General features: G+C 38.2%; 1 protein-coding gene across 2 annotated transcripts in view; it reads left to right on the top strand.

Moving 5' to 3' along the window:
* CELF2 (CUGBP Elav-like family member 2) overlaps positions 1 to 22,764 on the top strand; it is a 547,081-nt gene that overhangs the window by 73,360 nt on the left and 450,957 nt on the right. Inside the window, exon 2 of one of the 2 annotated variants that reach the window (XM_059847525.1) lies at positions 22,446 to 22,488. The exons of the other annotated variant lie outside the window; for it this stretch is intronic. The gene's annotated coding sequence lies outside the window, so the exon portion shown is untranslated. The remainder of the gene's footprint in view (positions 1 to 22,445; positions 22,489 to 22,764) is intronic. 2 annotated transcript variants of the gene reach the window in all.

Below are 22,764 nucleotides of genomic sequence, written 5' to 3'. Positions count from 1 at the left end.
ACTTCTGCTGAAAGCTGCTCAACTGACCTAACTGTCTTAAAAAAACAAACAAACAAAATGAAAAAATTGACAATATTGTATCCCATAAAACAGTATTTTCTCTGAAAAAAAAAATCAGGAAAAAAAAAACCCATAGCACTACAGAAACCAGTTGAATACTGGTAGCAAAGGAATTTTCTGTTAACTGATCAAATGACCAGATTTGCAAGTAACTTAAATCACACTATCTATTTGTACAAGTACTTATGCTGAGTTTGTAGGGGCCTTTAATCTAGCAGACAGAGGCAGGAAAAGGTCTAGTAATTGCATACTGAAATCAAAAAGTTCAAACTAGGAATAAAGGAGAACTCATTTATTCTTTAACTGTATAATGAGTTATGTTACTGGGGGAAATTACTAAGTGTTATTGTAGTCCTTAAATCAAGATCAGATGTGCTTATAAAACATGCATCTTAGTTAAACAACACAGAGCTGGGCTTCAGACAGAAATCCCTGGATGAAGTATGACCTGTGCTGTGCAGGAGCTCAGACTAGGCAGAGCTTGAACTAGTTAATCATAATGGTCTCCTATGGTTTTAAAATCCACAATCCTATTAATTTCAAGCAATATGTAAGATATGCTCGTGTAAAACTGAATTTCCTAAGAGTCTTCAAATGGGACAAAAAGCATAACAAAGACTCAACTAACCACAGAAGAATTACACATCAGATGAGGTGTCCTTTAAAATGTAAGTGGCTAAGCATCTTCTTAGCAGTTGCTTTTCTGTCCAAGAGAGAGAATTAAACTTTTCATAGGAGCATCCTCATGCCAGTTGTCTAATGGACAGCTGGAAAATCAGATTTAAAAGAGTTTTTAAAACAATGAGCTTTGCTAGTCCTAAAGTACACCAGCAAAGAACTTCAGCACTAGCTCATGATGGGAGAAGAGTGGCTTGTGATACATATGGAGTAAAATCCCATGAAAAGAACAGCAAGCCTGGATAGTAATCTGTATGTCTATTTTAATGTGACCTGTACCTTGGAGAAGAGGGAATTATGCAGGAAATACAGAGACACTGCCATTACCAATGTGAAAAGCTCTTACCTCTGTATCAGCTGGGATAAGTTGTGCTCAGAAAGACCAAAATCACCAAATGTTGCTGCTATCAGGCACCCTACAGTCTGGTCCATTTCTATATGTGTAGTATTTTCTGTCAGCATCAGTAGACTGCATTTTGGAGTGTGGATGCACTGTGAAATCACTATGCATTATATTCATGGTTTTGGATACAGTACTTTTGGATTTTGTGACTTTTGTGCTGCAGAATACTCAGGAATGACACTTTTCTGTAATGGAAATGGGGAAGCAAAAAGAGGTCTTTTTCACTGCATGCCTTTGGTCTTAAAAACATGTATGTGCAGGAGGGGGAGGCTGGATTTGTCACTGCAGGCACATCTTTCATTCTGGTGAGACCTGGGATGCAAAGACAGTTCTTCATTTCCTGTTAATATCAGTGGGTTTTCCAACCATGCAGGAACGTGGCACTTTGCTTTTCATGGTAGCCAGGACTGCACTAGGAAGACAGCAATTACATTAACTTTATTTGTAATGTTTGATTTCTTGCAAATCACACAAAAATGAAAAATGAAATCCTACATTGGTACTTTTTTCCCACAATTTCTGCCAGAAATGTTTCTTTTTTTGTGTCTCACCTGATTTGATCCACAGATTTCCTTCTGAGTTCAGGACAATTGGTAACAAGCTTACACAGGGAGAAGTAGGCAGCATTCAGGACTTTTGGGGACAGCAAAAGCTGAACCTTCCTTTGAGTACAACTTCCTTTTGATAAGTAAAAATTGATTTCCATTTAAGCAGCTGAGAAGTTTTATTGGTTTTGTTCATTGCAAACCCCACACAAGAATCACAACTTTGCCACTTTGCTAATTTTGCTAATTTCCAACATCTGGCTCTGATCATGCAGGTGGGAGCTGTAGGTCTAAACTGAGATAAGTCAGATATATTTGCTCCAAAATTCCCTAAGCACAGATGAAAATTTCAGTTCTAACCAACACATTTGTAACTTTAGATCCTGGAAGGTGTCAAGCCAAGACCCATACATGTCTTTGGAATTGTAAGTTCCATGGAAGCTCATGGGAACTAGCTGTCAAAATGCCTCGTGTGTTTGGGCTGTATGAAAGTATAGTTTTCAGGTTATTGGGCTCTCATTGACTGTGAAAGATTTTATTTTTCTCTTTGAAGCTGGGCAAATGCTTGCATTCTTTTCTCTAGATGAGTATTTCGTCTGCCCATGGCTTTTAATTGCTTTTGAATAGCTCCCTGCCACTTATCACTGTCCTTAATTTAAATATGGGTTGAAAAATATTTATAAAAAACTCAATCCATCAACAGAAAGACAGTTTCTAAAGGTAAGTCCACATGGCTTGCTGTGATACAGACCTAATAACTGGCTTTTCAACCTGCAATAAATATTCTTTTCCCTGTCCTCTTCTGATTGCTCCATAATTAACACTAGAGAGACACCAGATTTAACTATCTGACAGATATTTATTTAAAATACCTTCTGCTGAATATATTAACATTTCTGTATCTACTTTTTTTAGGCAGCTTTGAGTTCTGCAATAAAATCAGATCCAGAGTTTGGTTATGTTAATGGCCTTGCATGGTGGTATAGATCAATTTGGAAAAGGCAATGAATCAGTCATCTGCAATATAATTGTATGTGTTTACACTGTAGAAATGTTTTTAGCATAAAAACACAATAGAAACATATGAGTCACATCAATATCACTTGAGCTGGATAAATTGTGAGAGGAAGTGTGCTGGAAAGGAGGATTTAATGCTCTCCACATACGTGTATATTTATGCATTAACTGAGTCCCTCTCCTGAGACTCTGCAAAAAGGCAGGACTGAAAATAGCTGCTACCTATGGAACTCACTGGTTAGTGAATGCAGTTATGCCACTTGAAAAGAAGGCCTAAGTGCATGAAGTCGGTTTTATTGCTGGCTCTTTTGCTAGAAAAGTCTTTGTGTCCATTCTTTGTGCAGATATAATAGACTCAAAGAATCACAGAACATCCTGAGTTGCAGGAGATCCACATGGATTATATACATGAAGATGCATCTGGAATTGAAGAATCTATTATAGATATGTTCTAATATTATTATCACAATATCTGGGTAGTTTCATATCAAACCTGGTTAAGATCTGCTATTTATTGTTCAGCTTCTCCTAGGGAAGAATCCAGTGTGACATGCAAAGCATTGCTTTGAGAGGTTTTTATTTTGTTTGGGTTCTGTTTTCAGCATATATGCTGGGGTCTGACAAGATGAACACTGTTTTCAAAAGTAGCCAAGTTGCAGATGGAGGAAATTATTTGTTTGTGGTATTCTCTATCAAAGAAATGTCACAGATAGATGGGTTTTACTCAAATATTAGAGTTTTCACCCAGTTCTCTGATTTAGCTGGGTAATAAGTATATACTCAGGCAGCAAGACAGCTTGCTCTTGGCTATGTGTATCATGCTCAAAAGTACAGAGGGATACCAACAAAGCCACTTGTAATTTACACTCACTAAATTGGATACAGATCCACCTTTTTTTCCAACAGTAGCCTGGAATAACAAAGGTTTTGGGAAAAATGCCTGGTTTTGGTTGAAGGTTTCTTCTTGCTGGCTATCTGCCACCACAAACACAGAGGGGATATAATAACAGTCATTTGGAGTTCTGTAAACCTTGTCATCTGAGGACCTCAGAACACTTTCCAAGTGTTAATTAAATCCTCACAGCATCCCTGTAGCCATGCATAGCAGATTCCAGGTTGCTGGGCTCTCCCTGTGACCACAGTGGCTCCCTGACTCTGCTGCCCTGGGAGGCTTCAGACCCTTCTGCACCACAGGCACGAGTTCTTCCCCAGCCACTGCCCTGCCAACCCTGACTGTGCTTCCCACCCAACTCCTCCAAAACAAAATGAGAGGAATTTTCAGAGAAGCTGAACCCCAAGACTGTAATTGCAGTGGAGTTTTAAAGCATGTTAACTTCTTTTCTGAGGGTAATGTTTTATTAGCAGCTTCAGACACAGCAGCTTCAAAAAAAACACTCAGGTCAGTACAGAGAGAAATCACTCCTTAGAACTGCAAAAGCACACAATACCTCCCCATGTTGCTGACTCCAAGCAATAAAAAATCATGAGTTCACTCCAAAAAGTTATTTTAATAGTCTTTTGTCTGCAGGCTTTTTGCTCCCTTCCCAGCTCCTGAGATATTACAGTTTTAAAGTTTCTTGAGGTGAGAAAAGATTTTTCCCACAACCATAAAGAAATGAAAACAGATATTCTTTTCAAGTCACTGGAGTCATTAAGCTGGGGGAAAAAAACCCCAAATATTGCAAGACCTGATATAAAACCAGGAGAGTTAAGAGAGTTGCTTGTTTGCCTCTTTAACACAACATTATTTCCTCTTTGTCAGTTCTGAAAAGACACTCAGGCTCAAACCCTGTGCAGAAAGAGCTCTTTCTCTCTTAGTGCACTCTAATAAGCATCTTGTAATGTATCTTTGAATTTACCTGTGATGATCTCAAACAAAATTCCATCTGAATTCTGGTTTCATTTCTTCCCCCCTCCCGTGCCTATTTCTTTAATTTACTGAGTGTGTGGAAATAAGCCCTGCACAGGAGTGTCCACAGCAGGGAAGAGGGAACCAGAGGTCCTTTAAGGTCCCTTCCACCCCCAGCCATGCTGAGATTCTGTGGCTGCAGCACACACAGAGTTGGGCCTTCTTGTCACCTCCTCTCAGGGCAGTTTGTGTTCTCAGCTCCCATCATAACGGTGTTCATGTGAAAAATGCATATTTTATGATTGGCTTTCCTCAAATATTAAAATGAATATTCTATGTGTTAGAAAGTGAGGCTGTATTAATTTTCTTAAGTAGTGTGTTAAATATAGTTTTAGGTTATAACATAATGTTAAAATAGAGACAATGCTAGGTAAGATACTTTTTTAGGAGAGGACTCGCACCAAGATAGCAGCCACAGGACACCTGAATCTTTCAGAGAAAGAGAATTTATTGCTCTCTTATCAAGTTCTTCCTGCCTCACTCAGTCCTGAAGATGCCGTCAGGATTAAGAGGAAGAAGTTGACCCTGCCCAGACAGAATCCTGTGTTTGAATGGCATTTATGCATCATGTATGAGGTATATGAATATGCAACAGGCTATTGTTTTAAGGGTTACTCCTCTGTTAACGTGGGCCCTTTTTTGGGGCTTATTTTGCCCAGAAAAGGTACCCGGACTGTCTGTAACTCTTGTTTTTATTGTTTTGCATTATCCTAAATCCTAACTGTCCAAATTTTTATTACTTTAATTATATTACTATTTTTATAACCATTTTATTACTATTAAACTTTTAAAATTTTAAGAACAAGTGATTGGCATTTTTCACAGCTCAGATCCCAGTAAGTCACCTATGGAGACAAGTATCACATGCAGACAACACTAAATATTCTCCAGGCAACCTTCCAGTTCTTTGCCTTGAAATATCAATGTGCAGTGTTTTATAACACCAATAGTGCACTCTGAAAGACCAATAACTCCTGTCTCCCTTGTGACCACAGAGGAAACTGCACAACTTTCTCCTACTGTAGAGAAGAGAATACAAGAAGAAGCTTTAAAATGGATCATTTGGATGCCATAACAGCCCCAAAGCAGTAGCCTAGAGATCATCTGCCCTGCCAAGAAACTTCTTCAGGCTGTATTGCACATGCAAATCATAATGGTATTTCTTCTGTGTTCAGCAGAAATCAGTGCAAACTGAAGGGGGTCTGAAATTGTTCTCTATTCCACTTTATAACTCAAGACAAACCAAACAACAAACTACATTTCCAGAAATTGCTTTCTCTGACATTGTTGTGATGAATACGCTTCAGCAGTGTCACATACAGCACCTTTCCAGGTTTATAATTAGTCATAAACCACTAAAATATGTATTGTCTAGAAGCAAATAATATTTTCTTTGTATTGTCTCTTGGTGATTGGCATGAAAGTTATGAAAGTCTCACTGGGTAACAAAATATAACACTTAAACATCTTGATTTTCTTTTAAGAGCTAATATAATTTTCAATTCATGGTGTTGTATTTTTGACTATGGCAAGGTCTTCCAAACTGTCTTAGATAAAAGTTGCAGAAAATTTTAGCTGTGATTTTTTTCCCCAGGGAAGTTTTTCATGGAAAACTCCCATTCCATTCATCTGTCACACCACATCTAACACAGTATCTGAGAGCCTTCAAGCATGCAGTGCTACCAATAACTTTTTCTGCTTTCTGAACACTTTGCAGCGTGCACGTACAGGAAAAATTATTTATATGATATATTTGTTACTGGGGCAAGTTCAAGGAAACATACACTGCACATGGGATGGTTCTTGCTCCTGTGGGATTATGATTCAGTTATTAAACATTAATGAATGTGCATCTAATTGAGGCATACCCCAGCTGTAGCTTTTCAGACTTACTGATGATGGAGCATCATTAGTAATCACAGTCTTTCTTGTAGCACCTTCTGTTGGTCACTATCTTTTAAATAATGATCCTCAAAAAAGCTAAACAGCTGCTAATTTCTTCTCCCAAGGCAGCCCCAGATGTGCTTTCCATCATCTCCTTACCCAGCTTATGACAGGCCAAGTAGCAAATCCTGCTTTTCCCTGTAACTCTGCAGTGCTCTGACCTCATCCTTCTTATTTGTTTTTCCTTCTGGACAGTCTTAAGGAGTTCCAAGGCCCAGCTGCTGTACACAACCCCTACAATATCTCCCACCTAGTTATTCTCTAGGAACTATTTAGTGGAAACACACTCTTCTAGGTACTTACAAATGTTAGCAAAAATTCACCAAGCAGAAATTGTGTCAAAATAATCTAGATGTCACTCACCAGGGATGGGAAGGTTTGGGGACAGAGGGGAAGCAGTCGAAAGCAGATCTTTTGACTTTTTGTACTGGTTTTGACATTCCTTTATGTGATGTTCTCACAAGAAAAATTAGGAGAGGGAAGGGGCAAAATAATTTGAGTTATTCATCAACAGTGACTTGTTCTCAAATTAGAGCAAGACAACAAGAAGAGTTTTCAGGGAGTTCTGCTCTGCTTTAGATTGTATTGGGAATCTTCATTAAAACAAAGAGTTTCAAAGCAAAGGAGTAAAGGCTGTCCACTGAACCCACAGATAACCCAGCTCCCAGAGGGACAGAAACCACTCAGAAGGACAATATAATACCTACAAAAATCTCAACTGCAGTTATTTGGCTGGCTTCAGTTCTTCTGGAAAGATACCAAAGAGTAATGATGGCAATGTGTAAATTTTTCTAGGTTTATTTAACCTAAACCCAAGAATTCTAAGGGGATATGGGAAGTTTTAAAGGTTTGAAAGGCTGTTAGAGGCAGAAGATGATGCAGAGCTCAGAAGAAGGCATCTCAGGCTTACAATATCATGGTTCAGATCCAAAATGTAGTCAGGAATCTCACACCACTGACAGACTGGTTTCCCTCTGTAAGCCTAGGTCAGTACTGGGAACTTATTTAAGTCTCTTCTTTTCATTATAGCATCTGAACTGCATCACTGTCCTTCGTTCCATTTCATGTCCCAAGAGTAAAAACAGACAATTCCTCTTCTAACCTATCACTGAATGTGCAGGCTAGAAACACCATGCATGAAACAATGGATCGAGTAAATACAGTCTATAAACCAATATATAGGTCTCTTGACAACTTTACACCACTTTTCAGCTTTGATCATAATTTAAAAGGTGGCACTTGTGTGTATCATGACTGCTCTCCTTTCAAAGTGTTGTTTCTCATGAAAAAGATGTCTTTGAAGCTAACAGCCATCAGGGTATTGCATTAATGCTATATTGACTCAGCCTTCATCCTTCCAAGGTGTATAAATTGAGTTGCATGCAGGCAGATATATGATGAGGCCTTTCAAAGCAGGTATCTGTGTGCTCATTATCATCACTATTACTCCATGTGTCCCAGGAAGACATCATTGTGGGACATAGTAAAGCACAGAAATGAGGGACTTGGGAGATCAGACTGATGTTCCTGTCATGACCTCAGACACGTAATTTTCCCTTCCTGTGCCTCAGTTTCTGCTTTTATAAATTAAGATAATGATACTTTGCAGACTGCATTAATAGCTGCAGATGAAAAGCATTGCCTGAGAGACAGCTATTGCTATTATCTTTATAGGTATTTTATTTGGGCAAAATATTTTCCACCCCTAACTGCCAAGAGCTTGCAGCTTCAAATGGGAAGCAGAAAGCTTTATACTCTTTCTAGAGAAGCAGAGGCACACAAATCAAGCCCAATTCCTTTGGTCACAATGGAAATTTGTAGCTAAATTGAGGATCCAATTTGCAAGTCAGTGTTTTAAGCACAGGCTTTTTCAGGTGTTCTCCCTGGACATTAAAGATTTAGTGGGAGTTTTCATGAGAGTGGATTCATGCCAATATCCATGACTAGAATTTTTCCCTTCCTCTCAAGTTGTGCAGGAAACTGTTTGCTGATAGTTTGCTGGCCTGCCTGGCACCCCAGAGGTGACCACAGAGGAGTAAAGCTGCACAGGTTGTAAATTATACAGACCCTTTCATGCTTTGAAACAGCAATCAAAATCTTACACAGCTTTTCCAACCATTTATTTGAATGGAAAGTGCACAAGAAAGAAATCCAGCACCTGCTGCAAGGTGCCAGAGGTTTAGAAAAGCCCCAGGGACAAAGCATGGCCATTCAGATGAGAGAGATCAAATTTTGAAACTGTGTCAATAGACTGGGGTATAAACCATCCCTATTTTGCAAAGAAGCTTCTTTTCATTGTCACTCTGACCAAGGGGCAAATCTGGCACAGTGTAAATTGTTACATCTAGCTGCTGTTATAAACACATTTCACACCTTTCCTCTTGGCTGCTCTTTCACCTCACCACCTCTTTCTCCCTATATCTTTTGTTTCTGAACTTCTTTTCCTCCATATTTCATTCCCAGTGCTGTTCTTCCTTTGAAATGTAGCTAGCCAAGCCCCATTCTGTTTGCCAGAATAATACTCAATGTCTGAATAATATCATTGATACTGAAGTATCAGTAAAATACTGAAACTGGAGGGCTCAGACTTCTGGCTCACTGTTTCAGACTGTTGGTTGATGTGTGTGAATTCCAGGAGACTGAATATCACTATATGCTTTATTTGCATGCAAGTTAACATTATCTTTGAAGGCTAAGGTCTTGGAGGTCAGATAAATATAGTAAGTAAGTGGATCTCAGCCAGGAACTCCAGGTGGGCACCAGTACAGGCTGGGGGCTGACCTGGGGGTCCCAGTGGCAGCAAGGAGCCCTTGTGGCCAAGAAGGCCAATGGTATCCTGAGGTGCATTGGGAAGACCAATGCCAGCAGGCTGAGGGAGGTGACACTGCCCCTATGCTCAGCCCTGGTGAGGCACATCTGGAGTGCTCTGCCCAGTTCTGGGCTTCTCAAGACAAGAGAGACATGGAGTTCCTGGAACAGGTCCAGAGAGAGTGACAAAGGTGATGAAGGGACTGGAGCATCTCTCTGATAAGGAAAGGCTGAGGGAGCTTGGTCTGCTCAAGTTCAAGAAGAGGCGGCTGAGAGGGGACATCATCCACATCTCTCAGCATCTGCAGTGAGATGTCAGAGGATGGATCCAGGCTCTGCTCGGTGGTGCTGAGCAATTTGACAAGATGCAAAGGGCAGAAATCAATGCCCAGGAAGAAACTGATGCCCAGGAAGTTCCTCCTGAACATGAGGAAGAACTTCTGTCCTGAGCAGTGACGGAGCACTGGAGCAGATTGTGCACAGAGGCTGTGGAGTCTCCCCTGCTGGAGATATTCCAGAAGTGTCTGGACACATCCCTGTGCCTGTGCTCTGGGATAAGCTTGCATGAGCAAGGAGGTTGGACCAGATGAGCCACTGTCGCCCCTTCCAACCTGACCCATTCTGTGGTGCTGTGATTCTGTAAAGAAATCTAGAGAGCTGAGAGAAGGAAGTCTAGGAGAAATACCCTTCTTTTTAGGGCAAGTGGGACTAGTTTTCAGGCAAGCTGACTGAAACATGTATTCTCATTTTATTGCTAAAAGCTGTGTGGACATCCAGTATAAATATAAGAAATGTCCTTTAGGTCCTTTAAATAAATAAAACATAAGAATAATAAAACAAAACCCACTTGTTTTGTCACAGTTACAAAATGAACAGGAGGGAGTAAAGAGTATTTACAGGCTTTTAATAACACAATGTTGTAATTTAGGTTTCCTTTACAAAATAGTGCCCAGTATCTACTATCTCATGATAAATAGAAGCTGTATCGCATGACACTTGTGAACAATGGGTGAAATGGATATTAGAAAAATCTCATTTATCTTCTGCTTTATTCTGTGATAGAGGTCCTTGTCACCATGGCTATTATGTGGCTAGCCCCAGAAAGGCCACGTCATTAGTTTTCTTTATCAAGATAGCAAGGTCTCCTTTAAAGGGACAGCACTTGGACTTTAGATTCAAATAGAAAATAGATTTCATTATGTGAATGTTCCTATCTCTGGTTTTGCTGCTTAAATACATAGGTTATTTCCCACAGCTGTCAACCAGATGAAATTAACACCCCTGTGTTGAGGAAGGTGCTCCTGGAACAGAAATTTAAAAAAATGGATTTTTATGAGCCGTTTGCTTGCATTTGTCTCATACATTTCTTTAGAGCTTGTGGCATTTCTTAGTTAAAAAAACACACAAAGGGGAAAAAATAAATGAAAGCATCTTTCTGTATATTCTGTAAATCTATTTTCCCTTTTGTCTTTTCCATTCACAAATACATCTTCCTCTTGTCTGACAACCACTTTGAAAACTTTCCTCTATTGCCACCAAAGCAACCGTGTGAGTGTCAACAAATCTGTAATGATTTAGACTATGTCAAAGGGAATGCAACGTTTTTGTCTCTTTTCAAAAATCTTAATGACAGGTAGATAAAGTTGGACAACACCATCTCTATTGGCTTTCTCTGAGTTTTGATGGGCATTTTTCATTGAACAAAAGAGCTTGCTCCCCTTCTGCAGCAGGCAAGGCAGGGGAAGAGTAGCTGCAAAATCTGATAGTGCCGCACAGTTGTATTAAGCATGTCTAGTTCTGTGCCTAATTAAGAACATTTTGAATTTAATGATATAGAAGACCAATGATTACAAAATAATGTTGTTTTTCCTTTGTCCTGAATGATGATATAATAGCAATTAACTCTCAGGATACTCTCCTAGCTTAAATAGGTGATTAAAAGCACCCTCTCATTTGCTAACTCAGTAGAGAAGAGCCTTAGAGGTAAAAGGACACTGGATCTGTCCATAGTATTAGCTTACTGTATAAATCCCAAAGACTTCTTTAACTGCATTTTAAATTAGGATAAAATTTTAAAATGAAAAAAAAAATTACATTACTACAGCATTTAGGTTAGGAATTTTACGGCACAAGATCAGGAAATGAAAAAGATAATAAGATTCCTTCAGTAATAATCCATATCAGGTGTGTGTATTCAATGAGTAATCTGACTGACAAATGTATCTGAATACATTGAAAATATCCTCAAAATAATGTGCCAACTACATTTGCTAGGAATTGATTAGGTATGGGGAGGTTGAAAATCCTATCTATCTTGTATTCACCATTTTGAAAGTTAAAGAATTGAAATGACATTGTTGTTTTTCCTTAAAGTTGTTGCATGTCCTACTACAAATCTTCTGGGAGTAGTTTATCTAGGTGTAATGTCCACTAAAGAAGAGAAGCAGTCATGTTCCAGAGGTTTGCTACCAAGAACTACTGAGAAAAAAGTAGAGGGTGGTACTTCAAGGAATTTTCCAGTTTAACATCAGAGTTAACAGGGGCAGAAGACACCAGAAAAGGAAGATAAAATAGATTACCACAGTGCTTGGATAGCCATGGACCCTGAGCCCCTCCTGTCTGGAGTCCCTTGTATAAATGACCTGCAGACTCTTAGATTGAACCACCAGTGCAGATCTCCTTGTTAGGCTGTTTATGCTAAAGTGAGTTTGTGCTCCTTCAATGCCAGTTTTGCTACTCCCTTACTATGGGTGATTTTCCTTTTGGAATTTGCTCAGTGTCTAGGAAATAAAGAAATCTGCGATAGGAATGGAAAATGAAGATTCTCTAGCACTTCTTTCCTTAGTCTGTTCCTACCTTTCTAGTCAAGCAGATGTTTTCTCAAGGTGATTCTTTAATTGTAGGGCCCTTAAAAGTCACATTCTTATTCCACTGGAGCACTGTCCACCCTTGAATATATTTTGTGTCAGCAAATGCTCTGTCACATCAGTAACACATTTCACATTTGTTACTACATTGTGTTGGTCAGCATGTAAAAGATAAGTAAAAGATGCACATGATCTGAAGAAATCAAGGAATTACTTGAACTTACAATCATTTGAAATTCCTAATGGAAATTTCCTTTCAAGGCTCTGAATATTAGTTTTGGCTCAGGCCAAAACCTCAACAGCAGTAAAAAAACAAGAGCCTGTAGGAGCTCTTGTCTAAACAGATAAAGCAAACTGGGGAATAAAAGCTGTGGAGGCAGAATACAGATGTAGAAAGATGAGAGGAATGGTCTAACAAGTAAAGATGATGGCAAAGCTGGGAATAGAATCAGCTCCACAAACTCTCAGGTCAGGGCAAAATCTAGCAGGTTTGGTGTGTAGCCATACTGGTAACCTATTGAATATGTTGATCTATCACAAGAAGGTCAAGAATGGGAGGGGAAAAAAGAAATCTAGGTTTAGAACCACTTGTTTAAAATAATAATGCCATTGCATGGTGGGGAGGATATTTTAAAAGTCACTATTACCAATATATTGCATATATTGATCACCCCCATGGTCCAGATGACCACCACACAGACCAGATCATGGAAATACCATAAGTACTCATTACACAACAAATCTTTATTTACCTTTCAGAATATTAGATTGATCTCCTCTGAACTTTGGACTTTTAACAATCAGAAAATATTATTGCTTCTCATTCAAGGCAACTGCAGACATACCAGGGATACTGCTGATGGAAAGACCATGACCTTATTTATTATACCACCTGTGTACTCCTGAGAACCCTATAATTGAAACATTACACGTTGACTCACCTTTTTCTCATGATGTATTGTAACTTCTCAAGGCTAGAGTTTTCAATCATGGGTTTTCAGAGTTATATGAGTGAAACAGATTTTTAATCTATTCTGCTATGAGACAAGCTGGTTCTTCTCAAGAAACTTTCACTCTTTCCCAGTTATTTTTCATTTCATCAAAATGAATGTTCTAAAAATTCCTTTTTCTCCTATAGTCCTGTTTATTCTTCAATGAAATTTTGCTACAAGGTTTTCTATTAACCAGGTAGGGTTCAATAGTGTAGAGGAGCCATTAAGGACTCCAGCACTGCACATCCTGTTCCCCCCTCCCTTAAAGACTCCGAAACTGATACATAAAGTAATCTTAATGATAACCAGACAATGTTTTTGAGCTTCTGATCACCATGGATTTTTTTTCCGCATTTCATCATTTAATGCTTGTTAATTGCCAGTTAAAAACCCTGCTGAAAATTATGTCACCTCCTGTAGGAATAGCTGGGGATGCTACCAGAAGTTATAGAGGAAGCTACTCACAGGTAAGAAGGTTACTCTTAAGTGTCTCAAACACTTTGATCTACTAAGGTAGATCAAGATAAGGAATTATTATTGACAACCATTTTGACTGGAAATATTTGATTCCCTTAATTCTCTGAAAAAATCTCTTATTTTTGAGAAGGGGCATGTTATTCCTCACCTAAATTTCCTGGCATCATTTCCAGCTTCTTTCCGCTTGATAAAAAAGAAGTTCTAGAAGACTGCCTCCATATTTTGCATATTTAAATAATGAATGTCTACTGAAAGAATGCACAAAAATTATTCTTGGCTTTAGTTACTAGAGAAGTTAACATAAGCTACTTAGATTACTATTATAAAATGTTATTCAAATGTTTTTACTAATGTAAGACCATATTGAGAGCTTGATCATGAATGGCTTTTGTTCTTCAAGTTCTTCTTGACCTGCATAATCCTTTGGTTTAAATTCTTGAGGGGAAATAAAAGCGCATTAAAGAAATCATGCTCTGTATACAAATAATTTTTCATTATTTGCATAATGAAGGAGTCTTCCTTCCTATTATGCACTGATTTCTTCTTACATTGAAATTTCTTCACATCCAAAAAATATAGAAACTTGAGTCACCAAGGTCTGAAGTTTGACAATGTGTTAAAGTATTTTTACTGCAGTAATTTAATGTAGGCTGCACCAGTTGCTACTTTTTCTGTCGACCAGAAGATTTTTCCAAAAGGAAAAAAATACACCCTGCCTCTTTTGCTGGCCCATGAACAATTTCTCAACTGCTTTCTATTTAAAAAAAAAAAAAAAAAAAAGGATTTAAGAAAATAAAAGCTGAAGGGAAGTCTAAGACAGTAACAGAGAAATCCACATTCTGCTGAAGAGATGACAAGGTATTTCAAATTTAGAAGAGTACTCTACTAACAAAGTAGCAAAACTGGACTGACGAAAGGCAGGAGACCATTAGCATGTCCATGGTGGCATGGAAATCCTTCCTGTCACAGAGTGCCCCTTTTAGCCTTCTAGAGTTTATCCTGCTTAACACTGTTGGTGACTGTTCTGCTGTTAGTGATGAAGTTAATGGTTCTGGTATCATCAGTTAATCAGGAGAGATTCCCATTTTCAGATATCCATATTCATTCTCGTAGGCGATTATTCTCGGGAGCTTTATCATGGTTTGTAGTCATCAGCTGATGGTAATTACAGAAGAAAAATATTTCAGATGAAAGAGAGATGGAGATTGAGTGGATTGAGCAAGGTCACTGAAGCGATTTGGGGATTACTTTCCCAGTCCAATTCACATCTCCCATCTCTCAAAACATATTCATCTGCAGGATGTATTCTTCCCTTGAAGACACGAGGCATAAATATTACTGCACAACTTTTCCTTTACTGTGGGAGTGTGGTAGTGTACTGCCACCCTCTGCTGGAATATACATGGACCAAGCAATTTCTCCACCTCCCCATACCTATTCAGAAAGAACAGCAGGGATTGTGTTGTATTTTCTGGTTGAATAAAGAAAAAAACTAAAGAACATGGCAGGCCAACTTGATATTAAGCTTTAAAAAAATCAGAATTTGTTTGTAATCAGTTTTATTACAAGACTGTTGTATACTGAGTACATTAAATTCAATTTCTACCACTCCTACAGAGGAATTTGGTCAGGCAGCTTTGACATTACTGGTTGCAGAGTTGTGATCCTCCAGGGATTCAACTTTATAATCATGGTGAATGCACTCAGACACACTTCCAGTTGACTTTCTGCAACACTTTTAAACTCTTCTAGAGAACCCTTAAAATCAGAAAGAGACACAAGATCAGCTACTGTCCTTTCTTTGTCTGAACCGAGGTCTATCTGGTATTACTCAGGTTATAAGCCAGAATTTCCTACTTTGTTACAGTGGAATCAGTCTTTTGAGTTACAAAGGCAAACAAAGAGTGCATTGAGATGTGCAACAGTAAATTATTTAAACAAGATCCAGAGAACAACTTTGCTTATATATGTTTTCTCCAAAGAGGTACAGCAAGGCCATTTTCAAGTGCAAGAGATAGAAATGGGCACCTCCATTTCTGTTTGCCCCTTTGGTGGTTTGCATTCAGATGAACAATGCTCAGTCCTGTCTGAGTACCTAACTTCTCCAAAATATTCAACACCAACACATTGAAAACCACAATATCACTCTGAAATCTTACTTTTCCATCATCACTAATGTGCAGGATGAGTTCAGCTTCTAAAAAAAAAACCAACAAAAACCTGTGCTATTAAGATTAAATTCTGACCATATGGGAGTTACAAGAAGGTCTCAGCACAGGAATATTCCATCATGTTAATTGATTACTGCAATATGCTGCACATGAGGGGAAGGAAGGCAAAAGAATGTTATGAAGATGTTCCAGCAGGTCCCATCTTTGAGTAATGCAGATTACTGAGGATTTATTGCCAAAGAATTTACTGCTTTTATTCACATTTGGCTCTGATTTAAGGATCTGATCCAGACTCTTGAAACAAATGGTAGACAAAACCTTGACTCTACTTGAGCTAGGATCTTTACAAAATGAAGTTAACTGCTAAAAACAACAGTTAGTTTATTGAGGGCAATCAGATTTTTGCACCTGGCACTCCACAGCTCTTGAACAATGGTGACTAAAACAGTTCTGTGCTAGGATACTCCCATGACCACAGTCTGTGAATGACCACCTAAGGTTTTTTTACTTTTTATTTTAAAACTTGAAATCATATTAAGTAAATAAAAATAGAAAACATTAGTTAGGAGTAATCCCTATCCACAAAGTGTTGTTCCCTTTAATTTATTTCAAATCCTGGTTTCATTCATTATTATTTCCATCCAGAAATGTCTTCCTTCTGTGTTCAAACCTTAGCTATAGCCAGGAAAAAAAAAAAAAATAGAGGCAACTATTGTGTAAGCAAGGGAAAAACCATGACAGTTTGGGAGGGAAAGAGCAGCATAAGGAGAGAGTTGGGTTAACATTAAAGCTCTGCATTTCAACGTCTTCACAATAATTTGGAATTTAAAATCAATTCAAATTACTAACGTGAGAGAGCTTTCAATGAAATCAGGGGGACTGGACTTATGAGGCTTCTGTACCATAAACTGAAGCTTAACTGCATTACTGTGGTGAAAGTGCTGAATTAAAGGGAGTCAGAGGGGGGACAAGGGAGGAGAGACAAGAGGTCTCGCCTCTAAAACCTCTATAAATCTAACCTCCCTCCTTCCTGCTGACATCATTAGATTCCTACTTTGCCACTGAATAGTCTCAGGTATGGCTTTAGCATTTGACAAATGATGGCAATTTGAGGGTTTTATACTTGTGGATACATTGTAGGACTTACTGTGGGACTTAAAAGCATTTTTCTTGTAAATCAAATATTACCTTGGAAAATAACAATACTGGCAAATGAAACCAGTGAGGTGCCACTCAAAGCTACAGTCCTACTTTAGTCATGTTGCTCTTTGAGAATCTAAAGCTTTTAATCATGCCAGGTTGCCACGTTTTGGTTTAAAATTCATGGGTATTTACAGATATTATTTTGGCCACTGGAGAGTTCACTTCCTAATACAATAGAGATTCTATTAAAGTCATGGAAATTTTTGCAGTATTATTTTTTTGAATGCACTACAATGACTGCAAAGCTCAAACATACCTGAGTTCATATGTGACAAAGCTATTGAAAAATGGACTTAATTTGCAATGATTTTGTGTATTTTGTTCTTCTATATTTGGTCTGTGTGCTGTTTATTAGGAAGTTATTCAGTATAAAACCAGAATATTTTGATTGCTTATATCTTCATAGCAATAGCTTGTGTTGATTTTTCTATTAATGTTCTACTTTTGAATTAATAATTAAATAAATTACTTAATACATCTATGCTATTTTCAGTATCCACTCAAGGCCAATGTGGTCTTATCAGAGGATACAGGCCAACAACTAACTGCTTAGTGATTCATTCAATAAGGTAATTCTTCATTTTCCAGATGAATTATTGAGTAAATACCCATGAGATACCAGTCCAAACTATAAAACCAAGGCCATTAGAACCTAGTCTTGGGTTTTTTTCCTCCTGGCTTTCAGGAGAAGCCTAAGGGCTGGCAGCAAACATTAAGGGTAAGTTCTGTTTCCAACCTCTCCTCTGCATGATGCAGTTACCTGGCATTGGGAAGGTTTAGCAAGCAAGAGGGGCAAATAATATCTATAGCAGACAATTGTAACCAACAAAATCAGAAAATGGCACCAACTACTTGCTGTTGGAAATAACCACTGCAAAGATGTGCTTTACTTTCATGAGCAAGCCTGATTTTACAGAGTGTACTGCATGAAAGCCTAAGCCTTTTGAATATTCCTTCAGCAGTAATATTCCTCCTGTTGACAAATCTTTTAAATACCTTAGGCAAGCATTACTTCATGCAAATCAGATTTTCAGAGGTGCCGTGTGAGAACAAATGCATCAGACCCAAATCCACTGGGATGCCAGGATAAACCCATGTTACCAAATCATGGGAAGATCAGAACTGGTTTTAAGCAGTCTTCCTGGAATGCAGATTCATTTCTCCATAACACCATTTCCCAGACAGATCTATTTCTGAGTATCAAGTTTTTAGTTCATCTTAGTTTGTATTTCTGAACCCATGACTGTCAGCCACATATTTGAAAAGCCATCTATTTCTCAGGCATTTAAACTAACCTGTTCATGGATATGCATGGCTTGTAAACCTCCTTCCATATACCAATCTTAATGAGATTTTGCTCTTCAGCCTTCCAGTTATGGGCAAAACAATCTGGTTTTGTGACTCTGGTGTGTCTGCTTCGAATGTGAAATAGGCTGGCAAGTTTCTGTCTCTCATTTTTGTATCTGGGTGAAAAATTACGTTATGCACAGAGAAGCACAATTTAAAATCAATAATAAAAATACTTTCATCTAACTTTTCTGGATTTCATTTATTTTCAGGTGTGTGTAAGGATAAAAAAATTTACCAGAGTGCCAGTCTAGAAAAGGGAGCTCAAAAAAAAAAAAAAAAAAATCCCTATCTAATTGTTAATAGCAATTGTATCCAAAGTAAATCCCATTTAATATGGACTAGAGGATGTATAGGTAATTTCCAATTTAGGCAGAATGCCAAACAGCACAATAGATTTTATATTTCTCTCCAGGTGTGTAAATTGTTAATTAAACAAATTCAATTAGTTAAGTGAAGTATAAAGGACTGTATCCCAATAATGCTCAGCATTTAACCTTTACCTCTAGCTATGGATTATTAGCAGTGTGAAATGTCTTTTGTGCAGCCTGAGAACTCATTCCTGGGCTCCCAGGGTGCTGGCTGTGGACATGCTGATGTGTCTGCCTGTGCCCAGGGGACTGCAGGTGGCTGCCACACTTCTGGCCAGCTGACACATGTAATCTGACCTTCTGCACACTGCACTCTTGTAAAAGGAGGAAAATACTCTTAAATCACCATCAGGACAGATTAACACATTTTAATTTGCATTAAAGCTGTGCTTAGAGTCAAATTCTGTGAAAGTTTCTCAAAGAGCCTTCATTCACTGGCAGCAGCATGTGAGCATTGGACCTGATGATTTCAAGAGGTTCCTTCCACCCTACTTTTTTCCCTGCAGTTCTAAGAATTATGTAATTGAGTGACTAAATTGAATCAAAGATTCTCAATCAGTGAGCTCTGATAGCCAAAAGTAACCAGACTATCTCAGCTGGACATTACAGTGCATCTTAGAGTTATAGACTAAAGGTTGGGAAATATCTCTGAGATCATCGAGCCCAACCTTTGAGCAAACAACACTGTGTCAACTAAACCATAGCACTTAGTGCCATGCTGAGTCATTTCTTAGACACTCCCAGGGAGATAGTGAGTCCACCACTTCCCTGAGCAATCCTTTCCAGTGCTTGACCACCATTTCTGTGAAGAAATTCTTCTTGATGTCCAATCTGAACCTCCCCTGGTGCAGCTTGAGACCATGTCCTCTGGCATCACTGGTGCTGCACAGGGTTCTGGTGAAGGAACTCTTGAAGGGAAAGGGATTTCAGGCATCAATAAATAACTATGGTGCCAACACAAAGGGGTTATCTTGAAATACCTATAGCCCAGACTAGCTAACCTGTTATGTCCCTGAACTGCATGAAGCTTTTAGTGCTGCTGAAGAATTTCTTAAAGCTCACCTGGAGCAAGAATAAATTGTTGAAGAAGGAGATATGGGAATGGGATATTACAGAGCTCACTAGTGAGGTAGTGGTTGTAGCCCCAAGCTTTATAGGTTTAAATCTCCAGATTTGTTATTGGACTGTATCTGTTGTTTTATAATGACATGATGATTTTTCTTCACAGACTGGTAGTCTCAGACAGTTCGGAGCAAAAGTCTGACTCTGTTTGTCTGAACTGTGAAGGTTGGTTCAAACCCAGGAATTTTCTGATCAGACAGACTGAGAAGCCCAAAACAGACAAACTAGAAGTCAGATGACACAGAGGGCTTAGTCCTGGACCACTTCCTTATCTCATAATCTTTGAAAATTACAAGTACACATGCCCTACAAAGCTAAACCAAATTAAAATGGTTTTATTATTGATTTAAAAGATTCTAAAACCTCAGAATCAGATGCAGAACACTCACAGAGTGTGTCACAAATTGAATTCATTCTTTTCAAAGAAATGTTTCCATTCAGGAAAAGAAAATCAATTTTTTGAATGTATTAGGCAGACAGATCAATTTGTTGTAGAGCTGTTGTTCAAGGAATCCTCAGAGTCTCAAATTATCCAGGTTTTAAAAAAAATTGATCTAATTTAATTTTTTAAATATGTAGATTATGCTTTCATCTGATTTCTGATGTGAGTTGGTCAAAGACTGGGACTGCACCACAGGAATCAGTTCACAGATGGTTTGTGGGGGCTTTTATTTATCTTGGTTTAACCTTCATTATGGTGGTATTGAAGAGCCCTTTTGAGAGCCTGGTTCTGTGTGGGCAGGCAAGGAAGGGGATGGACCCTGCAGGACTTGAAAGGGCACAGCAGGCAGACAGGAGGCAAATGGGAAAGACAAGAAATGGATACACATGAAGTGAACAGTCAGTGGGGGAGGAAAAAGGACTTTTGGTTCATGGCTCACTTAATTAATCAAGGCAACAGCACACAGGCACCACACCAGAAGATTTAATTTTGGGAAATTTTCAAGCCACAACAGTGCATACCCAAACATAAAAATATAAAAACCCCACCAGTCTAAAAAACATATGCCAATAATTCTGAGGTTAATATTACTTTTTCAGTAATAAAATCCTTGGTCGTTTCACCCTTGTTTTTGGCATGCTCATCTTGGATCACTTCAACGCAAACAGCAAAATTCTAAACATTTGTGATGTTTGTCACAGTTTACTTTGCATTTTGGGACTTCCTATCACCAATGTTTAGCTGAGGATTTTCATGGACTGCATATTCAAGTAGGATTATGCTTTCCCTCTCCTAAGTCAGAAACCTAAAGCTGATGACTGTGGCAGCCTGAGAGTCTCTACATCACTGTCAAACTTCTTTCCCACATGATCTGAATCTGGAGAGCAGGTGCAAGGCTACTCTGTATTTAGATGAATGAATGGAAATTCTCTGCTTTAAATATTTCACATTGACTGAACAATAGTGATTTTTCTGTGTTGCTCATACCCAAATGCTATTCAATCCCTACATTCTCCTAAGTAGCCATTGGTTCTGGTACCAAAACTTCTTTTTCAAGAGGGATTAATGCCATCCCTGGAAGCATTCAAGGCCAGGTTGCTCTGGACTCTGAGCAGCCTGATCCAGTTGAAGGTGTCCCTGCTCATTGCAAAGAAGTTGGAGCAGATGAATTTTAAAAGTCCTTTCCACCCCAAACCATTCTGTGATTCTAGAATATAATTTTCTTCAATGAAGCTCCACATCAGTCACCATAGGAAAAGTAGCAGCACCTACCTCTCAGTACATCAATAATTTTCTTTCCTTGCAGCTGTGATGGGCAAGGACTGTGTAGGACCTGGGTTATGGCTATCATCCTCTGTAGCTACATTTTTCTTTGAAAGAAATAAAATTCCATCATTTCATGACACCTTTTGAGTTTCATGGTGTTGGCAGCATGATAAGGTTTTGCTTTCTAAACACAGAGTAGACACCTCAAGTGAGTATTAATAACCTGCCTAATGTTTTTATCTCATTCACATATAAGCACAACTTTGAGCATGCAAATAACTTTTTGAAGTTGGTGGGAATTTGCCTGTGACATCCTACATTTGCTTTAGCCCAATATGCATTATTGGGGCACCTAATGATTTTTGTCCTGACCATTTTAATGCCCATTCTAGCATCTGTCATGCATGAAATTCCTCTTACTGACACACTTTTGTGGATAATCTGGCATTTAACTCCTATCTTTACTGAGTCAGGTGCATTTTGCTTTCATCTTTATTCTAAGCCAATATGGTATTTGCTGATTACCTTTATCAATCTCCCTGTGCTAAATTTGAGTATATTCACTGAACAAACTGCACTATAAACAACCTGTTTGGTATGTAGATAAGAACTGGATCCTTGTAATCCAAAATTGTTATTACTTCAGGCCCCAAAAGTGTAATTTAAGATCAAAGCTTGAATTGGTATCATAAATGCAATTCAAATAAAAGGAAAACCTGAATGATTTTCAGATAAATAAAATCAGGCTAAATAAATGTAAATCTATAACAATTTAGCTCACATAATTTAGTGTATTTAATTTAATTTTGTATTTTTCTGTTAGATCTACAAACAGAAAGAACTCAAGTTGTTAATCAGCTGAAGAGGTGAGAGCTGAGAGTACAAGTTTTTCCTAGTACTTCAGAATTTTACATCACTCAATTTTTCTACTGTATGTAACAGTATATAATATAATATAACATAACATAACATAACATAACATAACATAACATAACATAATATAGCATAACATAATATAACATAACATAACATAACATAATATAATATAATATCATGTATATTCTAACTTGTAAAATCTTCTTTACTGCAGTTTCACACATTCTTTTGTATGTTTTATTTTCATTTACACAATTTTCATAGTT

Source organism: Haemorhous mexicanus, chromosome 5, assembly GCF_027477595.1.
Source record: "Haemorhous mexicanus isolate bHaeMex1 chromosome 5, bHaeMex1.pri, whole genome shotgun sequence".
Taxonomy (NCBI): Eukaryota; Metazoa; Chordata; class Aves; order Passeriformes; family Fringillidae; genus Haemorhous; species Haemorhous mexicanus.
This window is presented reverse-complemented; position numbering and strand designations above follow the sequence as displayed.